The following is an 8,128-nucleotide window of genomic DNA, read 5'->3' on the forward strand; positions in this document are numbered from 1 at the left end:
ATTGAAGTGCATTTTCCGGGAACAAGGAAAGGAACTGCTGGCAGAGATACACAAGGGTATGTGTGGATCCCATAATGGATCAAGGGCCTTGGTTGGAAAAGCTTTCCGGCAAGGTTTCTACTGGCCCACATCCCTCCAAGACACAATTGAACTAGTCACCAAGTGTAAAGCCTGCCAGTTCCACTCCAAGAATATCCATCAGCCTTCTCAAGCTCTTCAAACAATCCCTTTGTCATGGCCATTTTCGGTCTAGGGGCTCGACATCTTGGGCCCCTTCCCCCGTGCTACCGGTGCCTTTGAATTCTTGTATGTTGCAATCGACAAGTTTAGAAAGTGGCCGGAAGTGGAGCCCGTGAGGATGGTGACCGCACAGTCAGCTATCAAGTTCTTGAACAGATTGGTGTCCGTTTCGGAGTACCCGCCAGGATCGTCACTGACAATGGCACCTAATTCACAAGCCACGCCTTCATGCAATACGTTCATGCCCTCAGAAGCAAGATCACATTTGCCTCTGTTGCCCATCCCAGAAGCAACGGACAAGATAATTAAGAGGGTGAACACTAAAGTGCTGTGAGGACTCAAGACAAGAACATTTGATAAGCTGCAGAAGTGTGGCAGGCGATGGATCGATGAGCTGCCGGTGGTTCTTTGGTCCCTCCGTATGACAACAAATCGAGTTACGGCCAGACTCCCTTCTCCCTAGTATATGGGGCAAAAGTAGTTATCCCTACGGAAATCATATACGGATCACCTCGAGTACTTGCCTATGATGAAGTAGCGCAAGAACAGCACCGGCGTGACGATGTTGTGCTACTTGAGGAGAACCGTCTCCAGGCTGCTACATGTGCTGCATGCTACCAGCAAGCCCTGCGACACTATCACAGCCGCTGGGTTCATGCCCGGAGCATTGAGGAAGGCGACCTTGTCCTTAGGTGTGTTTAGTCCGCCAAGGGTACAAACAAGTTGACGCCGAAGTGGGAAGGCCCTTACCGGGTAGTACGAGGCACCTTACCCGGCGCAGTCCGTCTTTAGACCAGAGATGGCATTAAATTGCAAAACTCATGGAACATTGAGCATCTTTGTAAGTTCTACCCGTAAGGCGCGACTGTCGGGCCCTGCCCGACAGCCACCCTTTTATACAAGCCTTGTCGATGTTGCATGTAACCCTTTGTACAAAGCCAGGTGCAGACCCTGAGCAACAGAGAAATAAACGTAGCGCTGTGGGCTGATGACCCACAAGTGTAGAGGATCAATCGTAGTCCTTCTGATAAGTAAGAGTGTCGAACCCAACGGGGAGCAGAAGGAAATGACAAGTAGTTTTCAGCAAGGTATACTTTGCAAGCACTGAAATTATAAGTAATGAGTAGTTTCATAGCAAGATAATTCATAACGAGCAAGTAACGGTAATGGTAACAAAAGTGCAGCAACGTAGCCCAATCCTTTTGAGGCAAAGAACAGGCCAAAACGGTCTCTTATTATAAGCAAAGTGTTCTTGAGGGTACATGGGTATTTCATCTAGTCACTTTCATCATGTCGGTTTGATTTGTATTTGCTACTTTGATAATTTGATATGTGGGTGGACCGGTGCTATGTGCTATTCTTACTTGAACAAACCTCCTAGTTATGATTAACCCCCCCCCCCTCCCCCGCAAGCATCCGCTACTACGAGAAAAGTATTAAGAATAAATATAATCGTAGCATTAAACTTTTGGATTATCAGTCCATTACGGAATAGCGCATAAACTAGAGTTTACGCTTACATAATCTAACCATGTTTTTTATTATGCATGTTAGTTATTGTACACAATTGTACTGAACATGTAGAGAAAAAGAGAAGACTGTTGCGTGGGAATATAATGGCATGCAGACGCCGATCCATGGTGGGCGAAGTGGGCCACCCCTCCCGCCATTCCAGATTGTATTCAAGAGGAAGATAACTGTTCATATGGGGATTTAGAGGGAGTCGACCACTCCTATTTACCACCTGAGGTGTTTGCTGTAACCTGGCATGTTGATGTTGGTCATATCATGCATATGGAACCTCGCATTGCTTACATTATGCATCTTATATGTCATCAGCTTAGTTTAGGATTGCTTTGTGTGAATGCCACCTTTTTGGTTTCTATGTCATATATGGGAATTATGCAATGCCATATTGTTTAGCCAGGCATCATATACGTGAATCATGCAATGCCATCCTGTTTTGCCAGTCATCGTATATGTGAATTGTATCGTGCCATATTTTTTTCATAATGTATTCCATTTGCCAAAAATGTTTATACATTCATCTACTCTTCCCGTGCATCAGCCATTTGAGTCGGTCGTGGGAAAATCTCGAGTGAAAACAAGATCTTCTGAGTAGTCAGTGCTACCTGTCGATGCAGATTTCTTGATGGTTAGAGATAGCTCCTCAGAGGAGGATTCAGAGATAGATGAATAGTCGTATCCCCCCGAGGTGCATGCTCTAACTTGGCAGGATTATATTGCTCATATCATGCATATGGTGTCTTGCATTGCCATGTCACCTGCTTAGATTAGACATGCTTTGTGTGAATGCCTAATGTTTGGTTTCTATATCAGATATGTGAATTATGCAATGCCATGTTTTTCAGCCAGTTATCATATATGTGAATTAAGCACCGCCATGTAGCTAGGCATCATATATGTGAATTATCTCATGCCATTTTTTCATTACGTATTCCATTTGTCGACAATATGTGTATATTGAACTACTCTTCATGTGTATCAACCATTTGAGCCAGTTATGGAAAAACCAGGAGCGAAAACAAGGTCTTCAGAGCAGGAAATGGTATCTGTTGAAGCATATATCTTGATGGTTACATGTAGCTCCTTAGAGGAGGATTCAGAGAGAGATGACCAGTCCTATATCCCACCTGAGGTGTATGCTCTAAGCTGCAATGTTTATATTTCTCATGTCATGCGTATGGTTTCTTGCATTGCTTAGTTTAGACATCATATGCACAATATTGAATTCGATCTGCTTACTTTAGAGATCATACATGCGAGTGCCGGCTGCTTAGTATATGAATCAATTATGTCAATTATATCATGCCATCCTGTATACTTAGACAACATGTATGTGAATTATTTCATCCCAACCTATTTTAGAAAGACATCACATAGTTTTGTCATGTCATCCTGTTTAGATACCTATCATATGTTGAATTATGCCATTATATGATGTTAAGTTATCCATCATATATCTGAAACTGTGCCATGCTATCCTGTTTAGTTAGGCATCATATATGTGAAATTGTGTCATGCTGTCCTGTTTGGTTAGACAACATATATGCGAATTACCACATCTCTCTATCATACACTGTCTGTACGTTCAGATTCTTTTCTTGTTTATCAGCCATTTGAATTGGACAGGGTGATGGCAGTTTCTAAGGGAGCAAAAACCCGTTCTTCACAAAAGACGATGCTACCCATCGATGCAGATAGAACCATGGTTGTACTGGTCCACTAACTAGCCCCACCACACATAATAGAGACTCCTCCAGATTGCACACTTACACTGTTGGACAGAGAACCAGCTACAACCCATCTAACCCCAACTTTAGTGGATGGTAACCCACTTCTAGTTGACACAACACCATCTCTACCATAGAGTACCCCCACACGAGTAGTTTGTAAAGCAACTGCTGTGCCCAAAGAATGAAGATCACCATAGCGAACCCAAAATCCACATTTAAAGCATAAGAGCAACTATTCTCAGGTCAGATTCCGTAGCTATGGTCCATACTCCTTTGCTGTTGCATCACTATATTTACTCATACCAACTACTTTTGAATTTGAAAGATCTAATTGAAACTCCAATGGCGCAACAGGTATGTTTTAAACCCATTTCTTTAACTGTATTTCTGTTCTAACTTCTTCCTTTATGTTGATTTCAGTTTCAGTTGTATAAACAATTATGTTCTCATGTGATGCACATTACAAGTGTTGCCAATGCTGTGTAGTTTCTCACACTTATATTCGGTCTGTGCTGTTGTGTCTTAAAAATATATGAGTTGAACTGTATCTCTATCTTGATTTGGCAACATAAACTAGAATGATATGGACAATACAGTGACCATAGTACATAGATATATGTTTGTTTCATGTTGTTATCCTGTCCACCTTACTACTGATCCGGTTTACCAAAATGAGTTTCTTATACTACATGCAAAATCTATGATGTGTCTGCTTGTTTTTCTTGTAGTATGCGAACAGAATATTGGAGAAGAGCACCCCACCATGCAATGGTAGAGAAAGTAATGCAGACAAGGTTCAAGATAGTGAGACAACCCTGTTAGTCTCCAAGAAAGGTGATAAAAACGATCTTGTAGATAGTGAGAAAACCCCATAGTCCTACATTGATGTAGTGTCCGAGTAACTGGCCAGTACCGCTGGCACAAGCTCTTCAAACTCGCTACCTGAATCACTTCAGCTTCTTCAGTTTCGGCTACAAGCTGAAAGGCATCAGTCAGTTGTGCTGCGGCAAGAAGCCGAAGCACTGAGGAAGTCCGTGCAGAATGCAGATGCATACTTTCTTGTGCAACAGCAAGCGCTGGAGGATTTAAGCGCCAAACAAGAGAAAGTTAATAAGCTTGCTAAGCATCTTGCTAGCATTATGGGTACCCAAGATATTGTTTCTTGAGCTCTTCTAAAGTGGTTTCAGTTCTAGACTTGTTTTGCTGTGGCGTTTATTTGCACAGGTCGCCAACTTTGACAACCAGTGTATGTGATATGTTGCTTTGTTCCCTATATTTGCACTGGTGGCGAAATTTGATGCCCAGTGGATGTAATATGTGTAATAGCTGTGATAGCCTAGCATAAGTTGCTTGCTTATTTATTTCCTTGTTGTCTTGTTTATTTGTTTTCTTATAGTCAGTGCAGTTCTTTTTCCGCGGTTTGCTAGTGGCCACAATAACCTATTTTTTAAAACTAGGCCACAATAACCATGGGCTACATATTTACTGTAGTGACCCTGGGCCTCATATGGGCCGTAGAAACAATGAGCCTCTATGGGTCGTAGAAACAATGGGCCTTATATGGGCCATAGCATCAATGGGCCTTCTACGGGCCATATCATCGAATTGCCAAACATGAGCCAATAACAGACCGCATTATGGGCCTTAAACGGGCTAGAGTTGGAATTGTCCGCTCAAGGGCCGACTATAATGGGCCGTCATTAATCAGCCGTATTTGAGGACGCTACGAAAACAACCCAACTGATTAATGGGCCACAAACGGGCCGACTATAACCACGGGTTGTATTTTGCCCACAAGCAGAAAGGCCAGTAACAGGCCGTAAGTAACCGAATGCTGGAAATGAGCCGAACAATAAATGGGCCCTGAGAAGGCTGAAAGATAACATGGGCTTGAAATGGCCCAATGGAATAATGGGCCGTTAATGGGTATAAAGCAATATACTATTCATTACGGGCCAGTTTCACCATGGGTCGTTAATGGGCCAAGAGTTACAAAGTGCCTCATATGGGCCGAAAGACTTCATGGGCCATAAATGGGCCAGAAGTTACAACAGGCTGGAATCATATTGGACGGCCCAGATGACGCTACTGGGCCTAATTGGGATAGGCCATAACAGGCCCTAGGTTAGCAGGGTGTAAATGGGCTATGTGCGAACAGGCCGTTAACAGGCTTTCCGTGGGCCGACCCGCTATCTTTTGACCAAGTCAAATGGGCCGGCCTTTTCATAGGAATGGGCCTCTGTTGGGCCGTGCCACATGTCGACGTATCATTGGTGCCTTCTGTCCAATGAGTGGATGACATATGTCCCAAGGGTGAGCCGATACGTGTTTCCTCCAGCCAATGATGATTTCACATGTGGAAAATCCTCATTGGTCCGCACTATTAACGGGTTATCGGATCCAAGCCGAAACCCGATAGCTTAACGGTGACCTGTTACGGTGGATTCCATGTGTCGGTTACCCTTGACGCACACACTTCCATGACGCGCCACTTATCGTCATGGAAGTGGACACTTCCGTGATGATAATTTAGGTATTGTCATGGAACACTTCTACGACAGCACATGTATGAGTATCTTGATTCTGTCATAAAATTGTCATGGATGTACATGCATGACAGAAAATATTACCTACTGTGACAAACACTTATCATCACGGAAGTGTATTTTTTTGTAGTGGTATGTATGGTTCCCGATGTTTCTCTCAAGATGATCCAAGATGATCGGATATGACAATCTTATATGCAATGTCGTATGATGCTATGGATATTGCTTACAATCTCTTTGTTCACTCTTTGCTTAAAAGCCTTTTTTATATGGCCACTTTGCAAAATGCACAAACAAAGATAGCAATTGTGTATATGTGGGAACAAGCTTATGACACAAGAGATGGTATTATGATATCAAGATGATACCAATATGATATGGTATGTATGCAATGGAAGGGATAAATACTAATGTGCACAAGTAACATTGCAGGAAATACTCAAAGGCTAGTCTCGATAGGCAAGTGACGAAAAATGGTCTAATGGTTAACAATACTATGGCAAGAATGAATGTACAATGGGATACCACGATACCAAGATGATATAGATGTTATCGTTCTTGCTTATGGTTAGGGCGTCAAAATGGTGAAGGTGGTCGATGTTGAATCCTTGGCAAAGTTGAGTGGCGGTGTTGTCGATGTCGAACTGTTCCTATTTAGCCAAAACACCCTAGGAAACAGAAAAACCACGAAATCAAAATCTCAAAGGAAAATGTCAAATGGTGGTAGCGGAATGCGCTGGTGGTTATGGAACCTCAACAGGATGCAAGCCGGCTTGAAGTCACCATCCCTAAGTAGCCGAAACACCTTAGCAGACACAACACACAATCCAAACAAGCTCAAACAAAATTGGGTTAAGTTGGGGTGGCGGAAGTGTATGGTGGGTGAGGTTATGCATAAGGTATGGTGGTGGTTGATGAAGAAGTAACCATCCCTAAGTAGCCAAAACACCTTATAAGGCTCGAATCACTACTCAAGCAACCACTAATGCTATGGGGAACAAAATGGGTTAGGTTGCCGAAGTCGGTGGTGGCAATGCGGAAGATATGGTGGAAGCCCTAGGAAAAGATGCCAAAGTTCCATACATTTGATGAAGTCAAATGATGGTCGAAGTATTTTTTTTTTTGGACAGGGGGATGTCAATAGCTTCAAAACGAGCTAAAGAACGTCAAAATCAGACTCCAGATGAATTAGTTATGGGCGAAACAAAAATCAGCCGAAGTTGGTATCTATAGGTATCAGACGTACGTAAGTGTCGGATGTCCGGTGGTCGGAAGTCCTGAAGGTCTGGAAATCCAACAGTTTCCATTCTGTTGGGTAGCACCGATCGTTCGAAAGGTTTCGGTCGTCCTGTGCTTCAGGAGGCTTGCTACTTCTTGAGCTTGCATTGGTTTTTCCATTGAAGGGGAAAGGGTGATGCAGCATAGTAGAGATAAGTATTTCCCTCAGCTAAGAACCAAGGTATCAATCCAGTAGGAGAAATGTGCAAGTCCCCAATATATGCACCTGCACAGACAATCAAACACTTGCAACCAATGCGATAGAGGGGTTGTCAATCCCTTCACAGTCACTTGCAAAGGTGAGATCTATTAGAGATAGATAGAACTAAACAAAAGATAAAATATTTTTGGGTTTTTTGGCTTATAGATCTAAAAATAAAAGATTGCAAAATAGTAGATCGGAAACTAATATGATGGAAAATAGACTCGGGGGCCATAGGTTTCACTAGAGGCTTCTGTCTTGAAGGCAAATAATACGAAATTACTGTCGAGCAATTGATAGAGAAGTGCAAAGTTATGATGATATCAAAGGCAATGATTATGCAATACAAGCATCACGTCCGTGTCAAGTAGACCGACACCTGCCTGCATCTACTACTATTACTCCACACATCGACCGCTATCTAGCATGCATCTACAGTATTAAGTTCATAAAGAACGGAGTAACACCTTAAGTAAGATGATATGATGTAGAGGAATAAACTCAAGCAATATGATGAAAACCCCATCATTTTATCCTCGTTGGCAACAATTCAATACATGTCTCACTACCCCTAATTTGTCACTGGGTGAAATCATGCAAGATTG

This window comes from Triticum urartu, chromosome 2A (assembly GCF_056163025.1).
Source record: "Triticum urartu cultivar PI428250 chromosome 2A, HENAU_Tu73, whole genome shotgun sequence".
Taxonomy (NCBI): Eukaryota; Viridiplantae; Streptophyta; class Magnoliopsida; order Poales; family Poaceae; genus Triticum; species Triticum urartu.